Source organism: Canis lupus, chromosome 13, assembly GCF_048164855.1.
Source record: "Canis lupus baileyi chromosome 13, mCanLup2.hap1, whole genome shotgun sequence".
Lineage (NCBI taxonomy): Eukaryota > Metazoa > Chordata > Mammalia > Carnivora > Canidae > Canis > Canis lupus.
In genome coordinates, this window is record NC_132850.1 from 22,212,604 (window position 1) to 22,233,865 (window position 21,262).

Genomic DNA, 21,262 nt, shown 5'->3' on the forward strand with positions numbered 1-21,262 from the left:
GACTAACTGTTATGCCTGGGATTTGGAACATGGTTGGGTCTAGGCTCACTCATTTAGCCAACAATTTCTCACTGAATTCGTCACAGGTGCCCTCTTCTGCATGATACAGACAGGACTTAGATACGTAGATACTTAGTTCCCACGTAAAGGAACTTCCAGTTCAAAGTGGAAGAAGTGATCCTTGCACCCATGGTGGGAAGTGTCGCAGGCCAGGAGTGCTCAGTGTTATGAGAACACCACTAGGTGTAGGATTTCAACTACCCTTGTTATTTTATCCTTCAGGGCCTGCTGTGGATAAGGCAATATCGATGAGAGGTCTACACTTCCCACCCTCAGTGCTTCACCTCTGACTCATTCCTCAACCCACTGTAGCCTGACATTCACCCCCCACCAGCCCGTAGGAGATGTTCTTTGCAAACATCACCCATAACCTAATGCTGACAACTTCAATTGATCTTTAGTCTTCAAGCAACTTGGTGTTCATATCTTCACTTCCTCCTTTATTTTCTGTTCGGCACTCACAACATGGTCTTCCACCAAGAAACTGAGCCCACCCCCAACTTCCAAGATGGACAGGGTTTGTCCTGGGGTTTCCCCTGGCTTGCCTCCTACTCTTTTCCAGATCTCTCCCCTGGCTCCTCTTCCGTGGCCTGCGCCGGCGGTGCAAGCACCTTCCCGGGCGTTATCCTGGCACCCTTTCCTCCTCTATACTTTTTCCTCCTTCTTTTCATTGGTAAACCTCGCACATGAGCACAGCTCCTTCTATCAGCTTTATGCCGTGGACTTCCAGTTTTCTATCTTTAGTTGTAACATTTTTGTGTGCTCTCTATTTCTAAATTCCCAGGGAGCAAATTCTCTTGGATATTTCTCAGGCATCTCCAACTCCTGGTTTTGAAATGAAACTCATTACATTCTTTCTATCTGGACTCCCCACCTGCCCCAATCTGCCCCCATCCCGTCTTCTTGATCTCCAAATTGTTCTACAATGATTGTAATGGTGAAGCTGGAAGCCTAGCAGTCACTCTTCCTTCCTTCTGCTTCACACTTACCAGATACTTAATAAAAAATAAAACCACATCTTTGTCTCCAGAGTTGATCAGGGCCCTCATTATATTTTATTTACACCACTGAAATAGTTCCAAGTGAACCTTTTCATGTTGCAGCCTCTCTTCCAACCTGCCCTTCACTGGGAACAGAATTATCAGTGAGGAATTTCAGACCGTTGAAGACAAGGGTGGCTGCTCGTGTCCCTGTGTCCTAGGATTTCTTCCTAAAACAACACAGATCAACAAGGAGGGAATAATAAACCTATACCAAAACAACACCTTCAGCATAATTTAAAGAGAATACTAAACTTCAGGTAAATTCTAAGACAGCCAAAACAGGAAACTCCAGCTTGGGGCCATTTAGCACCTCCTACCCCAGGGCCTTTCAGTAAGGAAAGGAAACCATGAACCGTTGTGGAGGGAAAGGGTGGGAACCAGAATGAGCCTACAGTTGATCCAAACCTACTGCCAGAAGTATACAGCCTCCCTCAGAAGTCTAAAAATGCTAACCGTGGACCTTAATAAATCAGAGCATGGACCCCAAGAAGGAGTTGGAAGGTTTGTGAGACTTAAAGGGCTGGTCTTTGAAAGGCATGACTTGTAGGGAAAAAACACAGGCAAAAGGAAGGTAGAAACACCACTTGGCAAGTAAGCGTGGTCTCAGTGTGTTCAGGCTGCTGTGACAAAGTCCCGTAAACAGAGTGGCTTATAAACAACAAACATTTAATTTTCACAGTTTGAGAGGCTGGAAGTCTGAGATCAGAGTGGTTGGGTGAGGGCCCTTTTCCAGAACCCAGGCTTCTTGTTTTATCCTCATCTAGTAGAAGAGGTAACCTAGCTCTCTCAGGGGCCTCTTTCATAAGGGCACTAATCTCATTCACAAGAGCTCCACTCTCACGACCTAATCAACCCCCCCCAAAAGCCCCACCTCTGAATATCATCACTTTGGGATTTAAGATTTTAACATAGGTATTTTTTTTGCGGGGGGGACACATTTGGTCTATAGCAACATGTGTGAACCTCCCCCCAAACTCCCCCCAACCCCAAATAGCGCTTTTTCATCAGGTTTTCAGAAACCTCCATCAGCCAAAACAGTTTAAGAACCTTCGCTTTTGAGAGAGGTAGGGAAAATCTGTCAAAATATGTCAGTGCCTTGGGGAGAGGATTATTAGAAAAACACCATATGTGCCCTGGAAGGAAGGGAATGAGTGGGAGCTTTTATGTCAGATGGTCAGGCAAAGGATAAACATATCCACACTAATTAGACTAAAGGTTTTTCAATGCAGACTGATATTGTATAGATTACCAGACAAAGTCTGGATTATTCTGTCTAGAGAATGATGAACAACAAGGAAATAATTTCAAGATACAAGAAAAAAAAAAACTAAACAGAGAGACCATCTATTTCTGAGTTAGACTAAATGATGGAAGGCCTAGAGCAAGCATCGTATTTCATCAAACAGAAAGTGCTCTTGGGCCGTAGCCACAAGGACAGACTTTGGACAATTTGCAGTATTTTCCCAGGGACTGAAATTCACCCAAAAGATAATCAAAGGTAGCATATTTGTTTTTGAGCTTTTGTTTATTTATTTGGCTCCACGTGGAAAGTCCCCATTGACCTAACAGCATGGTAATGTAGTTATTATTTAACGACAATATTTTGCAGATACCAGAGGCTTGGCTGTAGAATTTCTGTCCCCAGTTTCATGACGATCGTCATTCTTACGGGAGCACACAGTCACCTGCTCCAGGCCTCCTACCGTGCTGTGCGCTTACCTCCACTCCCGTCTTCAATCTCTAACATGTTTCTAGCAGTTGATTTCCATTTTACTTTCGAGAGGGCACTGAACGCGAGAATTAGCATTCAGAGAACTTGGCATCAGCACTTGCCTGGAAACAGTGATTCACGATGATGTACATACTCTAGAAAAGAAGAAAAAACATTGATTATGATTTGCCTCAAACCTCAGAAACATTGCAGAGTAGCACAACAGTGCAGGCCCAGGGGAGGATGCAAAGGGAGCGGGGGAAGGACCCAGAGTCTTGCAGAAAAAAGAGAGAAAGGGGAAGGATGGAGAAAATAGACGGAGGAGAGGCAGCGAGCAGAGCCTGAAGACGTCTGGGGAAGAACAGGAACACGCTGCTTCCCCTCCGTCGGCCGCCCACACTAGCACTTGTGCTCAACTGTGTGAAAATCTGTGAAGTATTGAGGAAAAACCCACATTCTATTATCATCTCGTCTGAGTTGTTTATTGAGACACATTCTAGAAATCAAGGAAACCATTTCCTTTCCCGTATATGTAGTTCTCTACAGTTTCTGAGCTTTTGGATCTTTTATTCAAGAGGTTTGTGTTGATTTATGCAACCTCCAAAGTATGACTTTTTTTTTTTCAGCATGATTTTTAACTGCTGGCTTAACCTGTTTTCCCCACATAATCTATGACTTTTTAAAATCATTTCCTTTAAAATGTAATCAGTACACATAGAAGGAGGGAATTAGCATATTCCAGAGGTATAGATAATTTCCTTTTTAATAAGTTTTAGATGATAGAGTCTTACCTCCCTGGCAGTCGGCTGGCTCCGGGGTGCTGATGATGCATTAGGCCCTGTGCTCAGAGCTGAACGTGTTAGGACACGTTGAATATGCTCATTCGGTCTGCACTGTGATTCTGTGGGGAGCATCGGGGTGCAGAGGGCTGGTTGCCAACCAGTCTCATTCCCCTGATCTCCTTTGTATTCACTTTTTTTTTTTTTTGAAGCAAACTTCCTCTTTATTGTGCTGTAGCTTAACTGGGACAATGGGGAAAATTTCAGGAAAGTCAGCAGAGAGTATCATTTTCATCTGTCCTCGGATACCTTCACCCAACCATGTGAGAGTTAGCTTCCAATTGGAGCACGAGTGACAAGCTAAGGGACACCTTGCAGCTTTGTGCAGCCACCTGACCGAGTACCAGCCCACGGCGTGTGTACAGATTTGCTGTGCGGAACTTCAGGCCATTGGGAGATCCTCCTTTTGAGCCCACCCTCTCGCTCTCCTTTTCTCCTTTTTAACTCTCTGGAATGCAGAGATGATTCCTGATGACTCAGTGGCCTGCATGGACCATCGCAGCTTGAGGACGGGAGCCAGTGCTGAGCCTGAGGGAAAGTAGAAAGATCAAGGATCCCGGGTTCTGGAGAACTTTCTGGAACCACTTGCAAACTGCTTATATCTGTAATTCTTTTGTGAGAGAGGTTTAGCCATCTGTGTTTAAGCCACTGTTATTGTGGGTAGTCTATTTTATACGCTATCCCACAGAAGTCATAACTGGTACGCAGGTATTGTTACCTCGATTTCAGGGAAGACGAATCTTACCCATGTTAGCCAACCCTGTTAGGTAAATTTTACCATATTTGGATTCAAGTTGGAGTCTGTCTGACTCTAGAATGCAACAATCTACTACTAGATCAATCCTGGTAATTTCATTGTGAGCATCCACATCGGGTAGCACGCAACAGAATTCTTTTCAAACCGTGATAGTGCTTTATGCAGGGGTCGAGACCATAGCCAGTCAAGCCAAGGTCAGGAATACCTTCCCCAAGGAAGTTGGATTTATTTCAATAGCCACAATCTGTTCTTGCCTTTGGCCATTACCTCAGCTCCGGCCACATGCTGCCCGGTAATCAGAGAGAGAGCTGGATTAGGGCATGCAGAACTGCTCACCACCAGGGAGAAGCAACACAGAGCACTGCCCAGGAGGCACCACATATGCATGTGTGCGCAAAAAGATCTGTATTCTACACTATGTCCATCAGTTCATCTGCTGCAATTTACTTTTCCTTCTTGCATAGACTTGGCGATAACCACAGCCGTTTACTTCAAGACCTTCCCTCCCCTAATCCCTCTCCACAGGTTAATTGGACTGATGGCATCACCTAATATTAGCCAAATCCTCCATAGATCAGGCTAAATCCATTAGATTTTTCACTCTGAGAGACAACAGTTGGCCTCTAACAGCCTAATGCTTGTATAATTTCCAGATTTGAAGTCATTTATATTTTGGGTCTGTACAAAATGCAGAGATAGCCAAAAAAAAACTGCACAGGGGGAAGAATGAAGCAGACATCAATTTAGACAACACACAATTGTACTAATTGAAAGTTCTAGCACCACTTGCCTGATTACCTTCTGTTTATTCTTAAGATTTCTACCTCAACTTCATTTTTTTTTTCTTTTTAAGATTGTATTTACTTATCTAACAAAGGGAGAGCATGACCAGCAGGCAAAGGGAGAGGGAGAAATTAGTAGGATTCCTGCTGAGCGGGGAGCTTGATGTGGGCTCCTTCCCGGGACCCCAGGAACATGACCTGAGCTGAAGGCAGATGCTTAACCGACGGAGCCACCCAGGGGCCCCCCTCAATTCCATTTCTAAGAAGACTTTACTGTACTCTCAAACTCAACTGAGCTCTGCATCTAGTATTTCTACCCTGAAGAGTTTTTCTATTTTTAAAGTATTTTAAATAATTGGTTAATGTCTAATTTCTCATTTCTGCGGCTCACACAGTGCCTGGCACATAGATGTTACTCCATATATATGTGTTTATGTGTTGTAGACACTATGACCTGGGAGAAAGAGATCGTCATCTCAATCCATGACTTTTTTTATTTTTAATCCATGACTTTCTTGTCATGGTCTCCATTAGATATCATGGTACTTTGGTTTCTGTTTCTGAGTGTCCAATAAATTACAATGTTTGTGAGTATAATGAAATCCCAGTTTTTCTTTCTGTTTTGGCTTACGATATACCTGTTGCTTGAAAACAAAGGGAACATAATTAGAGAAAATGTGTATAAAGTAAATAGATGGTTAGGTAAACAAAGAAGGGAAAGACCAAAGATTTAGGAAAGTAGAAATTGCATCATGTGAAATAATACAGATGTTCAGTTCACTCATTGCTACATGGTTAAAATGAGTGTAATTATTATTCCTATGCTACTGTCATAGCAAACTTCTATTTTGACCAGCAGTTAAAGCATATCCTTTAATAGCACACTATTTTTAATAAATGGTGGCATTAAAATTAAAGAATAGTGTAGATTTTCTTCATTGTTTTTTTTTTTTTTTTTTTTTTTTTTACCCAAAGAGGGAGAGGTAGAAGAATTAGCAATGCCAGAAATAAGTGGAAAAAGTTACAAGAAATGATGTTTATTAGAAAGCTCACTTGGGTGACTGGCATGCCCATAAGAACCTCCTGACTGAGGAAAATAATGGTTTAAAAACCTGTTCAACCTATTTGCCCCAATGCAAATTTCTATTATAAAAACATTTTTAAAAGATTTTATTTATTTATTCATGAGACACACAGAGAGAAGCAGAGACACAGGCAGAGGGAGATGCAGGCTCCATGCAGGGAGCCCGACGTGAGACTCGATCCCGGGACCCCAGGATCACGCCCTGGACTGAAGGCAGACGCTCAACCACTGAACCACTCGGGTGCCCTGCAAATTTCTGTTATACTTTATAAATTCGTTTAGATATAAATTATAAATAATAACAAATCATAAATCAGGGTGGCAGACAGGGAACAAACAGGTTTATGTCTAGCACTTGGAAGAAGAGGTTGGCTAGAACACTTTAAGCTAGGAGATGCCACACCATTGCTTTTCTTGAAATCATGCTTTGTAGGTAACAGATGGCACCAAATCAATAGCTGATTAGAGAACAGCACTTGGCATTCTATCTTGTGGGCGGGAGGAAGAGGGTGTTTAAATTTTAAGAAAAAAAACATAGCTCATAAGCAAGATGGGCATACGAAAACTAGAAGAATGCTAAGGGAAAAAGTCACTTTCTTTCCATTTGATGTCCCGAAAGGCAGTGAGCAGAACTCTGTTTGTCACAGCTCAAGTCAAAATGACAATTTCAGATGGGCTTCTTTCCTTAGAACTTTTTGTTTACTTTCAAATTATTGGTCCTCTTAGGGACACATTCCTTCCTTCCTTGGGTAAATCTACACGGCCATTTCTTTACTGGACTTTGTATATGGAAAAACAATCAAGGGTTCAGATAATTGGTGCTCAAGCCCCATCAAGGGACCTTATTGTCATTTTACTGCCATCTTGTTATTCTAGGTTATATGGCATCAGGGAAAAAAGTTTCATGATCTCTTCTCTGTCTTGGGTTATTCATCCTGAGTTCATGGAGAGCTGGTCTTTCGGGTGTGTTGTGCTAGTGCTACTGATACCTTTTGTCATTGCCAGATATTATATAGAGGAGAAAACATCCAGAAATAGTGATTGGTGGCCTGTGGATGTGTGTGTGTGTGTGTGTGTGTGTGTGTGTGAGAGAGAGAGAGAGAGAGAGAGACAGAGAAAGGCTGAGTTACTGACAAGGATTCAGGTTAGTTGATACTAAGACTAAGTAAAATTCAGCAAAACCCAGGAGTTTATGGAAGACCTGGAGTTTATGGAGGTGTACACAGTGAGTTAGCACAGACTTCATAGAGAAAACATTCATTACCTCTGGAAAAAGGCAAAATCAGGTTTCCAGCCTAAGAAACAGGGCAGGCAGTGAGACATTTGTCTGTAAAAGTAGAAATGAGAGGGACGCCTGGGTGTTAATCTTACATGCAGAAGACCTGAATGGGAAATGTTCAGAATGAGTTACTGGAGCTAACCAGTTACTGGTGGTCAAAATAGGGGTCTAGGACCAGGCCCCCTGAAGATCTTCAGCTTTCTTGGGGAACCCAGAACACGGTGTATCATTCTGGGGCTGAAACTTCTCTGCTTGTAGACCTTCCATTAATGACCTCAGCTATGAGATCTGAGCCCTGGAGTGAAGCAGGGTAATGGCAACTCCCTAAAAGTACCTGGAGTTTCATCTTTCGTGGGATAGGTTCTCAAGGTGAATTTAAAGTAAAATCCTCATACACTCAAGTTTAAGCAAAAGCAGTTTGGGATGTTTGTGTCAGTCAATTTGGACCATCTTGTCCTGCAGTAATAAATGGCCCCAAAATTTCAGCAGTTTAAACACCTGTTTCTTTTTCATGGTAGATGTTGACTCGATTTACTTGCAGGTTGATCCCACGAGTTTTCCCTCCTTCTGGGAACCAGACTGCAGGATCAGTCCTTTTCTGGTACATGCTATTGTTGTGGTAGGGGATCAGAGAGCCAAGGGGAAACCATCTGATGGCTCTGCAAACTCAGTTGTAAGAAGTTTCACCCCTGCTTATGTCCCACTGTCCAAAAAGCAAGTCACATGGCTAAGGTTGAAGATGATGACCGTGGGAAGTATATTGATTGCTTCCACTGGGAAAGACTCAGCCAGTCACAGGCACCGAGTAGGGGTGTAGGCGCTATTATTGGGAGTTGCAGAGAAGAACAGAGAATAAAAATAAAATCTTCAGCACAAATGGGATCCACCACACAATCTAGCACGACGTCCCTTTAGAAGGTGTCACATTGGCAATATGTGATATCTCAGAACAGAGTGAGGCAAGCTGCCTTCGTTCCTCCATATGCATACCTGATGAAGTAGTTCTATTTGGGGATGTGGAGCATGAGCCTTAACACAAGAATCACACTCACCTCTGGGAGAAGTGCACATTCTGTGGAGGCGCTTGGGAACTGGGACTAACTGAGTTGACATGAGAGTCACCTTTCCCACTTCACACCGACCTGAGGGGGGTAACCTCCGTTGGTTGGAACAGCAGCAGAAAACTTCCATGCAAATTTGTTTTTGGAATTTGTTTTTTCCACATTGGATTTGTTTTTTGTTTTTTTTTTTCCTTTCTTCTCTCCCTTTTGGTGTCAACCCCGTGTATTTGACTTGGCAAAAGTTGCACGTTTGTACGATGAGACCGCTGCAGTTGGGAGACTATGCAATTGTGTGTCCATATAGTGTCCACTGTAGCATGTACTAGTCCTTCCTGGAGACCTGGAGAGCACAGAATGGCCTTTGCTGCATCTAATGGCTCAGTACATACTTGTGCAACGACACATTCTGCTCCGTGGTATAGCTCGGTATTTCACAGCATCAACGCTATGGGGTGCCTGGGGGGCTCAGCTGCCCTATGACCCTTGTTTGATCCTCAGGTTCCTGGGATCCAGCCCTGTGCTCAGTGGGGTGTCTGCTTCTCTCCCTCTACCCGCCCCCCCCAGTCATGTGCTCTTTCTCCCTCTCTCCTTTCTCAAGTCTTAAAAAAAATAAAAAATAAAAATTATCAACTCTAGGGCCAACGTGCCTAGTTTCAGTTCTGAATTTACTACATACAATGTGTTCCTTAAACATTTTATGCCTCACTTTTCTCATCTTCATCTTCAAAATGGAGAAAATAGTCCTTATTATATACGACTAATTAAGGGTGGAGTGAATATGTATGTATTAGAGTGCTTAGGTCCTGGTAAAAGCTCAACAAACACCAGACATTATTACTATGCTGGATCCAGGGGCTCTATGTCAGGTCCAAGTATCTAGAATGGTGCTCGGCACGTAGTAAGTATTCAATAAATACATAAGCCCCATTCTTGATCCAAGTTCTTGCTTCTCTATCTTACCATTTCTTAAGCCAGAAATGTGGGCCTCATCTTTGAGACCTCCTTCTTGTTCTTCAGTTCCATCTATTTTCCTCTGTAAACAAGCATTTTATCTGTTTCAATCCCACTAAATCAGTGCCCAGCACCCTAACCTTGCTGGGCTAAGGAACTCTCTTTCGTGGCCTCCCTGCCTCCACTCTTACCCAACAATCAACTCACGTAGCATGGAGAGAGGTTTCCTGAAAGACATAAATACTGTGATACCATTTCCTTGCTTAAAGCCCTCAGTGATCCCCTATCACTCCGGGAGCACAGTGGGGAGCTCCTCGATGTCACCAACAAGCCCTCTTGGTCTGGCCCCTCCCAGCCTAATTTTTTTTGTTTCTTTTTTACTTTGTTGAATCTCTATTGTTTGTTTTCAAAATCTCTTTCTCTTTCTTTTTTGTTTTTTTTTTTTTTTTTTTTGGTCACTTTCATCTTTTGTTCTTGTTTTGCTTTTTGTTTTTTTTTTTTTTCTTCTTTTGACTTTTTAAATTTCTTTCCCTCCCAGCCTTGTGTCACGCTTTTCTTCGCCCTTGCTTTCTCCACCCCACAGTGACTTTTATTCCATGTCTCAAACTCTTTCTACTGCCTCTTTCTTCATGGGCTTCACACCCCATGTTCTCTATGTATGGCTGGATCATGGCTTTCCTTATCCTTTCCACCTGCCCCTCTCTCAGCTGATTTTATTAATTTAGAAATTAAAAGTTGGCTCCTCAGAAAAATCTTCCTTCCTTGCTAGTTAAGATGTCCTTGTTTATTTATTTTTACTTTTTAAAGATTTTATTTATTTATTCATGAGAGACACAGAGAGACACAGGCAGAGGGAGACATCAGGCAGGGAGCCTGATGTGGAACTCGATCCCGGGACCCTGGGGTCAAACCCTGAGCCCAAGGGAGACGCTCAACCACTGAGTCACTCAGGCATCCCAGGAAGTCCTTGTTTAACTCCATCAGATATTTCTTAGATTCTCTCCTCTAGTACTTATGCAAGAAATATGCACAGAAATAATTTTTGAAACTTCCTGAATATAGAAGTGTGGCTATTTTTTGCCATGACTTAAAATAGCTCCATGGGCTCAAGGAGGCCTTCAAAATCTATCTCCAAATCTTTCCCCTCTTGGATTTAAAGCTCTTCCAGGGACTCCCCAAAGAATCTGTCCTGAATACCGCAGGCTCCTCAAAACAAATATTTACTGGACTCCCACATGTAAACTTGTATCATTATATTTATTTCAAGATGAATCTTTCAGCAGAGCAGTTTAAAGACAATTAAGACATAGTAGTCAGCACAAATAATTCCTAAATAGGCATTTTCTCCTGATAGTGATTCCAAGCTCGGTTAACAGGGGACAAATTAAAACAGACTTAATGCAGTGGAATCACAGCCTCTCTCTCTCATGGGCTTGTCACCAGGTTACAAAAGAAATCATCTGGGTACATTCTGAACTGTCTAAGGAATCGAGTGGAAAGAGACCCTTGACTGAAGGTCTTTAGGTGGGTAGCTACGTTGCCCTCCTTTAAGCATGAGCATTAACTTTCTCATAGGCTTCTTGTGAGGTATGCATTTATATGGATCAATAAAAACGTGACTTATGAGCATTTTGTATCCCAGAGCAAGAGCCTCAGGTTCAAGAGCTAACAAAAACATTTTAACAACACAGCCTGGAAACATGAATTATTGCTTAAACCCTCTCTCTCCACACTCCCCACCCCCTTATGTTGATTTTTGATGAGCAGAAACATGAAGAAATATGGTTTTTCACTGTTCCTGAAAATATGGGAAACAGAGGTCCAAGAGGAGTTCCTTCTCAACACAGAAATGGCAACACATCTGAACAAACTTTTTAACTTCTGAGAAATCACTATGTCCCAAGACGTGGCAGAGAACTGAAGATAAAACGTACCAGAAAAATCACATCGTTAAGACCTGAAACTTCAAGTTCTCAAGTGGAGAACTTGACTGCAGGAAGGCTGACAAATAATCAGGGACACACCCCGTGGACACTTGGTGAAGAGGTTTCAAACTACATTGCCATTGTATTTGAAAATTATCTCTCCCAATATTTGCTTCTTATGGCAAAAGACTCGCAGCATATGCTCTTTTCCCCCTTAAACAAAATATTCCATTGATTTACTTTCTAAGTAAGCAAGTCGAATGTTCTTGTAAAAGAAAGTGACTAAAGCCTGTGAAATCTTTAATTGGTGCTGAACTTCAAGCAGCTGTCTTTCTCCGGATAGGCTGGGCCCGGGAGGCCCTGACTAATGCGATGCTCCGGCTTCCTTCAACGCCACCTCCCCCACTCTTGTCTCTGGAGCTAAGATCTGCACGTTTCCCCCAAATTAGCTTCTTCTTTTAGAAACCAAATTGTGTGAGAGAAGCTTAGCTTTATTAGAATATAAAATGCCCATTTTGTTTCCTGAGCTGACGTGTCCTGGATGAAATACTAGTTCTCGAGTTTGTACCTGTAAGCAGATGGTGGACAGAGTTGAGCCCCAAAACCCAAAAGATTCCAGAAGTTTGGATGCTTATTGTCTTGTCACCCTCATCTTCACTGTAGAACCATCATAAGAAAATACTTCCTAGTATGCGTGCCTTTTCTCTGCATCTTGGCAGGCCAAAAAAAAAAAAAAAAAAGCTTTTTAAATTATCATGTAAACCATGTTGTGGTTGTCTCTGAGCTATAAACCACAGTGATTTGGGAAAGGGTTTCATGTAATCATAGGATTTATTCCATCTTGGAATAGATGGGTTTGTTCCGTCTTGCTTTTCTGGAGTGAGATTGTAATTTTCTGTGCTAGGCTCATAAAGTTTCTCTTGCTTTAAAGTTCTTCAGCAAGCCAATTTAACCCCGTAAGCCGTAGGTAAGCCGTAGGCTAAGGATCAGTAGTATCAGTTCCACCTGGAAACTTTTTAGAAATGCAGATTACCCGACCTCGAGAACCTGCAGGGGTGGGCTGCTTTGTGTTTTAACAAGCCTTCCAAGAGACTCTCCTATCTGCGTAAGTGTGGGATACGTGGAGCCGTACAACACGTCAGCTGTCCATGGTGCATAGTTAAGAGTGTGGACTGTGGCGTTGAGACAGCCTGAATTCAAATCCTGGTTCGGTGTCAGAGGCGCTAATGCTTTATGCACTGCCACAATGTCTGCTCTGATACATCTTTTCTTTTTTGTTGAACTAACTAAAAGGGTCAATTCTTGGGCAACCTGAGTGGCTCAGCCATTTAGCACCTGCCTTTGGCCCAGGGCCTGATCCTGAAGACCTGGGATTGAGTCCCACATGCAGGGAGCCTGCTTCTCCCTCTGCCTGTGTCTCTGCCTCTCTCTCTCTGTGTGTCTCTCATGAATAAATAAATAAAATCTTAAAAAAAATAATAATAAAAGGGTCAATTCTCTCCTTTGCAAAATTTTTCTTAATAAGTTGCTATGATCAAAAGCCAAGCCACTAGGAAAGTGGCATTGATATATAATGTGTGCAGAAGTAACAGTTATTAATATATTCTTTGCTGAGATACACGTTGTATATACTCACTTTGCTCTTTTAGAAAATCATTTGAAAACTTGGGATCTATCTTTGTTGTAAGCATGTATCTTGCAACGTAGTTGGAACTGGTTGGGACAAACCAGTTAAACCACTGCAATTGATAATCATGAATTTTAGATAATGATTTTATATATATGTATATATATATGTATATATATGAGCCTATATATTCATGCTATGAGAGTATTTGTAAATTTATGACAGGCAGTGTGGTTTGGGAGAAAAGATAGAATTTTGACATAGTTTTGGTTAATTTGGTATACTAGTATTTGCATATTAATGTTTTTTACTTCTTCAAGTTGCATGTGGAAAAATGGAAATAAACATATCATCTATAACTTTGCCCATGCCATTAAAAAACAAACAAAACAACAGTATGTTAGTAGATCAAAGCAGAGTACTTTTAAGAGGAATCCCTTAAAAGAAAGAAATGAAGTTAGCCTTAAATAAATGAAGTTAGCCTGGTATGATTTGTTCTATTTTGTCACAAGCCACGAGCACTTTAACCACTAAAAAATTTTTGAGTCAGAACCACATAAATCCTGACTGTCGGTAGGTTATGTAATATTTGGATTATAAATACCAAGTATGCAGTGAAGGCATCTTTCTTTTCACTGATATTTCTCTAGCGTTTAGCACACTGTCTGGCACATATTGGAATTACAATATTTGTAATTGTTGAAAAAATATTTCAAATATTTGTTGAAAATGAATGAAAAATCTATCCCTGTTTTCTTTTTAAAAATAGAAGATCTTGGGGCACCTGGGTGGCTCAGTGGTTGAGCATCTGCTTTTGACTCAGGTCGTGACCCTGGCGTCCTGGGATCAAGTCCCTTATCAGGCTCCCCACAGGGAACCTGCTTCTCCCTCTGCCTCTCTCTGTGTCTCTCATGAATAAATAAATAAAATCTTTAAAAATAAATAAATAAAAATAGAAGGTCATCATTTGCCAAATTCAAATTTCCTGCATTATTTATGAACATTTGTCATATTTCAAGGGCATGCACACAAAAGTCTAGATAACAATAAGAACATCCACGGGCTTACCATCAAGATTATGAAACAAAACATTAAAGATCTTTTTGAAATTGAGCTAACTACTGTGTTGAATATAGTGTTTAATCAAAATCATTTAAAAGATAGTTTTACTAAACAAACTTATTTTGCTTGATTTTATTATTTTGAAATTTTATATAACCGGTATCAAGTTATATAGCCCTCAAGCAACTTACTTTTGTTTTTACCCTCTTAACATTGTATCTGTGAGATTTATCTGTGTTTATAAGATAGCTCTATTTTATCAATTTTTACAGTTATTTGCTCTTCCATTCTATGTATGGGTAGTCCAAATGTATTTATGCTTCTGCTTTGATATGTTGGACTCCATTTTTTTTTTTTTTTTTTTTTGCTGTTATGAACCTGAAGAAACATTCTTGTCTATATATTCCGAGGGTAAATGTGTGAAGGTTCCATTAGACACTTTCAAATTTATATTGCTAAATTCCTCTCCAAAGAAACTGCATAAATCCATACTTCTATGAGCATAATATGAATGTCTCTACTCTTTTAAAAACTTGTAATAATCTTCGGATGGCTTAAGATTTACTAAATCATTTTTAATTTGCCATTTTCAGAAAAACTGAATAACCCTTAGTTTATTTGTTGGACATTTTGGATTTCCCGTCTTTATTGTCTATCCATATTGTATTCTCATTCCTCTATCTTCATTTTCTTATTAATCTGAAGGTTTAAAAAATATTTTCTGATAAGAATGCATTATCAGATGAGTCATCGCATATGCTTTCCCCTGTACTGTTGTTTGTCATTTCTATTTCTTAGAGTGTCTTTAGATCTGCAAGAGCTTCTAATTGTTAATGTAATCCAATTTATCTGTCTCTCACTTTATTCCTTGTGCTTTTTGCTTCCTGTTTACTCAGAATCTTAAAAATATTTGTCCTGTCTTTTATCAGAAACATTTCAGTGTTTTACTTTATACAATTAAATGTTTAGTTTATTTTAAAGCTATATTCCTATGCAGTATGTGTTAGAAATAAAATTATATATTTTTTCCTTATAGATGAGTGATTGTTCAAGATCATAATGCATTCTTTCCTACTACGTACTAATGACATTTTTATCATTTTGTAAAATATGTATGCATGTTTCTAGACTATTCTGTTTGTTTTCCTTTGTCTCTATGACATATCCCTATAAGCACATTGGCTTAATAAATATCTCTTATTAGGTGTTCATATATGGTAGGGCAAGACTCTTGTCTGTCTTCCTTCTCTCTCTCTCTCTCTCTCTCTCTTTTTTTCTGTCTTCCTTTTCATATTTGTCTTGACTGTTCTTGGCTTTTCACTCTTGAACATTAATTGTAAAATTAGCTTATTAGGTCTCATGGAAAATCTTGTAGTTTTCATTAAAATTTCATTAAATTGATAGATTAATATTGGAAAAAAATTATTTGCTTTATGATACTGGGAATCCTCTATTTGCAATCTCTCTCTACTTGGTACTTTTAAATGTTAGTCAATAAAATATTTTCATTTTTCTCAAATAGGTCTTGAATATCTTTGCTGGATATTCTTATATACTTTATGCTGACTTTTTGCTAATGTATATATCTTTTATTTTATTTTTTAAAAGATTTTATTTATTTATTCATGACAGACACACACAGAGAGAGAGAGAGAGAGGGGCAGAGACACAGGCAGAGGGAGAAGCAGGCTCCATGCAAGGAGCCCAATGTGGGACTCGATCCTGGGTCTCCAGGATCATGCCCTGGGCTGAAGGCAGGTGCTAAACTGCTGAGCCACCCAGGGATCCCCTAGATCTTTTAAAATAATTTAAAAGTTTTGTGTTTCTTTATGGTATATAAAATTACTTTTACATACTAATTTTATATTCCAATATTGGCAGTATTGGTTTTGTTTTATAGTTTTTTGTTCATTCTCCTAGATTTCCTGTGCATATTTAAGAATTACAATCATGTAATTCTTGAATAAGTCTCCTCCCAATCTTTAATATCATCATCATTATCATCTTTATCATGCTTCTCCTCCTCATTTAATGTGATTGATAAAATCTTGAATACAAACTTGAAATGGCTGTGATAGATTAATACAAAATGATGCCCCATGAACAAATTCTTCTCTATATTCATATCTTTGTGTAATCTCCTCCCACACTGAATTGGGCTTAGCATTTAGCTTAATTTAAGTTATAGAATATTGCAGAGATCATGTTGTCTGAGGTCAAAAGCCTATACTTTAGGGAACCTTGTAGTTTCTGCTTTTGTTCCCTTGAAATTCTTGAGATAGAATGTAAAGAAGCCTGAGCATTCCCACCAAAGAGGCCACATGGAGAGAAAGAACCTAGGGAATGAAAGCCTAAACAGGGAAAGAGGCCCTAGAGGAGAAAAGCATACAAGTAGAGGGAGAGAGGACCCAACTTTCCTAGGTTAGGAACTGGGCATGTGATTGAGACTATCTTGAATTCTTCAGCCCAAACTAAAGCCATGTTAGCAAACCCAATAGAGAGTTAGTTCTGTGGAATTGACAAGTCATCCCATCTGTGCCCAATCAATTCACAGAATCATGAGAATTAGTAAATTATTGTTTTCATACAGCACAAAGTTTTGGGACAGTTTGTTTCACAGCAGTAGATAACTGCTTCAGTGGTAATGTGAGATTCTTCTCTTCTAGTGACTAAAGAAAATGCTTCTCCTGTTTTACTTTTAAGCATAATGTTTTCTGTAGTTTTTTTTTTTTTTTTTTGTCAGGTACCTTCCATAGGTTGCAATTATGTTTTTTCCTTACATCTATTAGCATAGTTAGATTTTCAAATATAAGATAATCTTTGCATGTATAAGATAAATCTAATTATATGATGTTTTTATGTTTTATGTTTTTTATGTTTTATGTACCTTGCGTCATTTTCTCTGACAATATTTTATGTAGGATTATTATACCTACACTCAGAAATAAAATTTTTGCATTTTTTCCCCTCAGTTGTTTGTATCTAGACTTGTATTAAGGTTTTATTGTCCTCATACAATGTTAATATGGGCATCTTTGTTATCAATATCTAATATGTACCTGGAAATATGTTAGGCTGAACATTCTCATATATTCCATTCCAATTTTTAAATGGTACACAAAAATGCATTCTCAGGGGCAGCCCCAGTGGCGCAGCGGTTTGGGGCCGCCTGCAGCCCAGGGCGTGATCCTGGAGACCCTGGATCGAGTCCCATGTCAGGCTCTCTGTATGATGCCTGCTTCTCCCTCTGCCTGTGTCTCTGCCTCTCTCTCTCTATCTCTCTGTGTCTCTCATGAATGAATAAATAAAATCTTGAAAAAAAAAATGCATTCCCAGGCCATCCAAAGCCCTCAGTCAAGTTTCTCCACATATCACTAAAACTTTAATACAAGGCTTTTTGTATAATAGAAAACATCTAAAACCATTTATTCTGTTATTTTCACTATTAAATAAGGATGCAATATGAGATACAAATGACATTTGTAATGTATACATAATATATGTTACATAACACAAATAATGAAACAGTAGGTTAAAGATACTAATTTCAACTGGACCCAGGTTGGTACTGTGCCAAGTTGCCCAGTACAAGCAAACCATCCTGCCCAAGGAATATGTGGGAATATGTAGTGATTATGGAGAATCTTTTTAAATAACAGGAGATCAAAGTACTATCCTTGGGGGACAATCCAGTTTAGACTGAAGCCAATTGCCTTCTATGGCCCTCGGTGGTGTATAAATTCAACATTTTTCCTGGTATACAGATATGGATTTTTAGTAGGGAGTTTCAACTCAGTGAATTTGGGCAAAAATTTGCAATCCATTATTTTGAGCTTTCATATCATTTGAAAGGTTGTGTAGTGAGGTACAGTTGTAAAGCCCTTGCTTGTTTAATAAGTTTAAACATGCATTATTTCCACATTTGAGTATTTTAAATATATTCCAATTTCTATTATTTTTAAATCTGAATTATTTAAAAATATTTTTATACTTTTCAGATGTTTTTCTCCTTATTTAAAAATCACGTATGCCTAAATGAAGTGCTTTATCATTAAGAATGTGTTCTGCATATTATCTATTTTTTGGTATTTATTTGAAACTCTTTTATTATTCGGTACATGATAATTTTTTATAAAAATATCATGTGAGCCTGAAAAAATTGTGTAGTCTTAAATCTTGGTATGTATGGTCATATATACGTATCATCAGACCAAATATAGTAATAAATATGTTCAAATCTTTTATATTCTTGCTGACTCTCTGCTGAATATTCCAATTACTGAAGGAGGTATGCAGATATTTTTAAATTTCCTACTATGGTAGCAGAATTTCTAATTTCTCTAGATAGTTATCTCAAATGTATTCTGAGATTTATTCTTAGGTATATGCTGATTTTAAATTGTCATATTTTCCTGTTCAGTATTATTTTTATTATTATGTAGAGACCATTTTTTATCTCCTAATTGTGCTTCCTGTCTTAAAGCACATTGTGTCTGCCATTAATACAGTCATGCCAGCTCTCTTCAGGCCAACATGTTCATGGTATTTTAACATCATTTTCAACTTTTGCATCTTACTCATTTTGCCATTTAATCCTCTTTATTGGTCATAATTAGCTTCTAAATAATTTCCCTTGGATAATTCCTCCTCTCTCTGGGAGTTTTAATTTTCAGCAAAGTAATATAGAACTTGTAAGACACTGTTTTGAGTGAAATGAGTCTTTGAACATACTACTTAGTCTCACTTCTGAGGAAGTTTCTTATTCCCCAATTGATGGCCCTAATCTTAATTTTACCCGAAACTCCAACACTAACCCTGTGATCCAACCTCTAACCCCATAGCAAAATCTCATTGGGATAATCATTGCTCTTTTAAAAAACAAAATCATCTCCTAGATGTTCTTTAGTAATCTTTACCTCTTAAGATAATGGTTTTCTAGGCCACATAAAACCATGCCACTCTTTGTATGTCTATATGTCCTTCTAACACTGTATTTCCCTCCTATAAAGCTCTACAAAGTCTACCCATTGATTTTATTTTTTTTCTTAAAAGTTAAAATTCACTTTACTTGGGACCTGCACAAAAATACATATTTGCACTTGAGATTATAAGTATAATTAATGGTTGTTGGTCCAATGTTTTCTCATATGACTCGCTGGCACCTCCCACCATGTTTTCCTTCTTTGAATATCTTAGCTACTTGTTTTCCATAGTAAATTGATTTACATATTTATCTGAATGTTTTTCTCCTCCCTTATCACATTTAGTTTCGATTCCTCTTGATTAGTTTATCTAGCCTCTGGGCAAACACATCCTCCAAGGAAAAAACAGAGCTTGACAAAGCTTAGAAAATAAGATGAAAATAGGAAGGCATCCTAGGTAAAATGGATGGTGCAGAGGTAGAAACATAAATATGTGACTAGGGGACATTTTGTGGATAACTGTGGGAATGATGAAAGAAAACAGTAAAAGCTTAGGTAGAAATGATAGGTATAGGCCACAAAAATAGCCTTGAGTTTTGGGGCACCTGTATGGCTCACTTGGTTAGGTATCTGCCTTTGACTGAGGTCATGATCTCGGGATCCTGAGATAGAACCCCAGAGAGTCAGGGAGCCTGCTTCTCTGTCTCCCTCTGCCTGATATAGAACCCCAGAGAGTCAGGGAGCCTGCTTCTCTGTCTCCCTCTGCCTGCTGCTCCCCCTGCTTGTGCACGTTCTCTCTCTGTCAAATAAATAAAATATTTTAAAAATTAAAAAAAAACCTACCTTTAAAAAATGGCCTTGGATTTAGACTTGAAAAGTTTAGACTTACTGTACAGATTTTAAATTTTCATCTGAAGTTGAGAAGTGTTGCTCAAAATGATGTATAAATAGATAACTGTGGAAAGTGGCATGTAGAAGGCAGAGGAGAAAGAAATCAGATACACAGGTTTATATAAGAAATTTGCACTGCTATGCCAGAGAAAATGAATAGGAAGTGAGAAACTGAAGGAATAATGAAAACACATGGGAAGTGACACAGGGGGGCGCTTGGGTGGCTGGGTAAATTAAGCGTCTGCCTTTTGCTCAGCTCACGATCCTGGGGTTCTGGGATTGAGCCCGGAGTCAGGCTCCCGGCTCAGTGGGGAGCCTGCTTCTTCCTCTACCTCTGCCTCTCCCCCTGGCTTGAGCTTCTCTCACAAATAAATAAATAAAATCTTTTTTTTTTTTTTTTTTAAAGGAAGTGACATAGGAATAGTACTTGGGGGATAAAGGATGAATTCATTTGTGTTATACGTGGTGAATTAGAGGCACATTCAAGTAACCTTGAATGAGAAGTCTGTTAAATAAAGCTGGTTTATACCGGAGAGAATTTGAGACACACACTCAGGCTTTTCTGTATCAGGGACCACATATGTGTGATAGTCTAAGAAGGATACTATATCACAGCATTTTCATGTGCAAGTGATGGAAACCTCACACAAATAAGTTTAAGCAATAAAAAAGATTTATTGGAAGAGCACTGGAGTAGCTCACAACACAAAGGAACAACCTCAGGACTTGGGGACTTCTGGGGGATTATGGAATAAGAACCGGGGCTTGGGGAACCCTGGGTGGCGCAGCGGTTTGGCGCCTGCCTTTGGCCCGGGGCGCGATCCTGGAGACCCGGAATCGAATCCCACGTCGGGCTCCCAGTGCATGGAGCCTGCTTCTCCCTCTGCCTCTCTCTCTCTCTCTGTGTGACTATCATAAATAAATAAAAATTTAAAAAAAAAATTAAAAAAAAAAAAAAAGAACCGGGGCTTGGCCACAATCAGAAATTATTCCCTGTCTTCCCCCCCATCTCTCTTTTTGCTTGTCTTCTGATTCTGTTTCCTTCTATGGTAGGCAATTTTTTCCCCTGTCATAAAAATAGTGATTAGTGAACAACATTGGAAGCATATTATTAGAGAATTTTTTTCTAAAGAGGAACTGTTAGCCTTCGGGCAAAGGGCTCTGATTGGTTTGGTTTGGGTGAATGCATTCCTGAGTCACTTACTGTGGTCAGGGGCAAGTGATACTAAGGTTAACAACTGTCTCTCTGGACAGGAAGGTGGAATGTA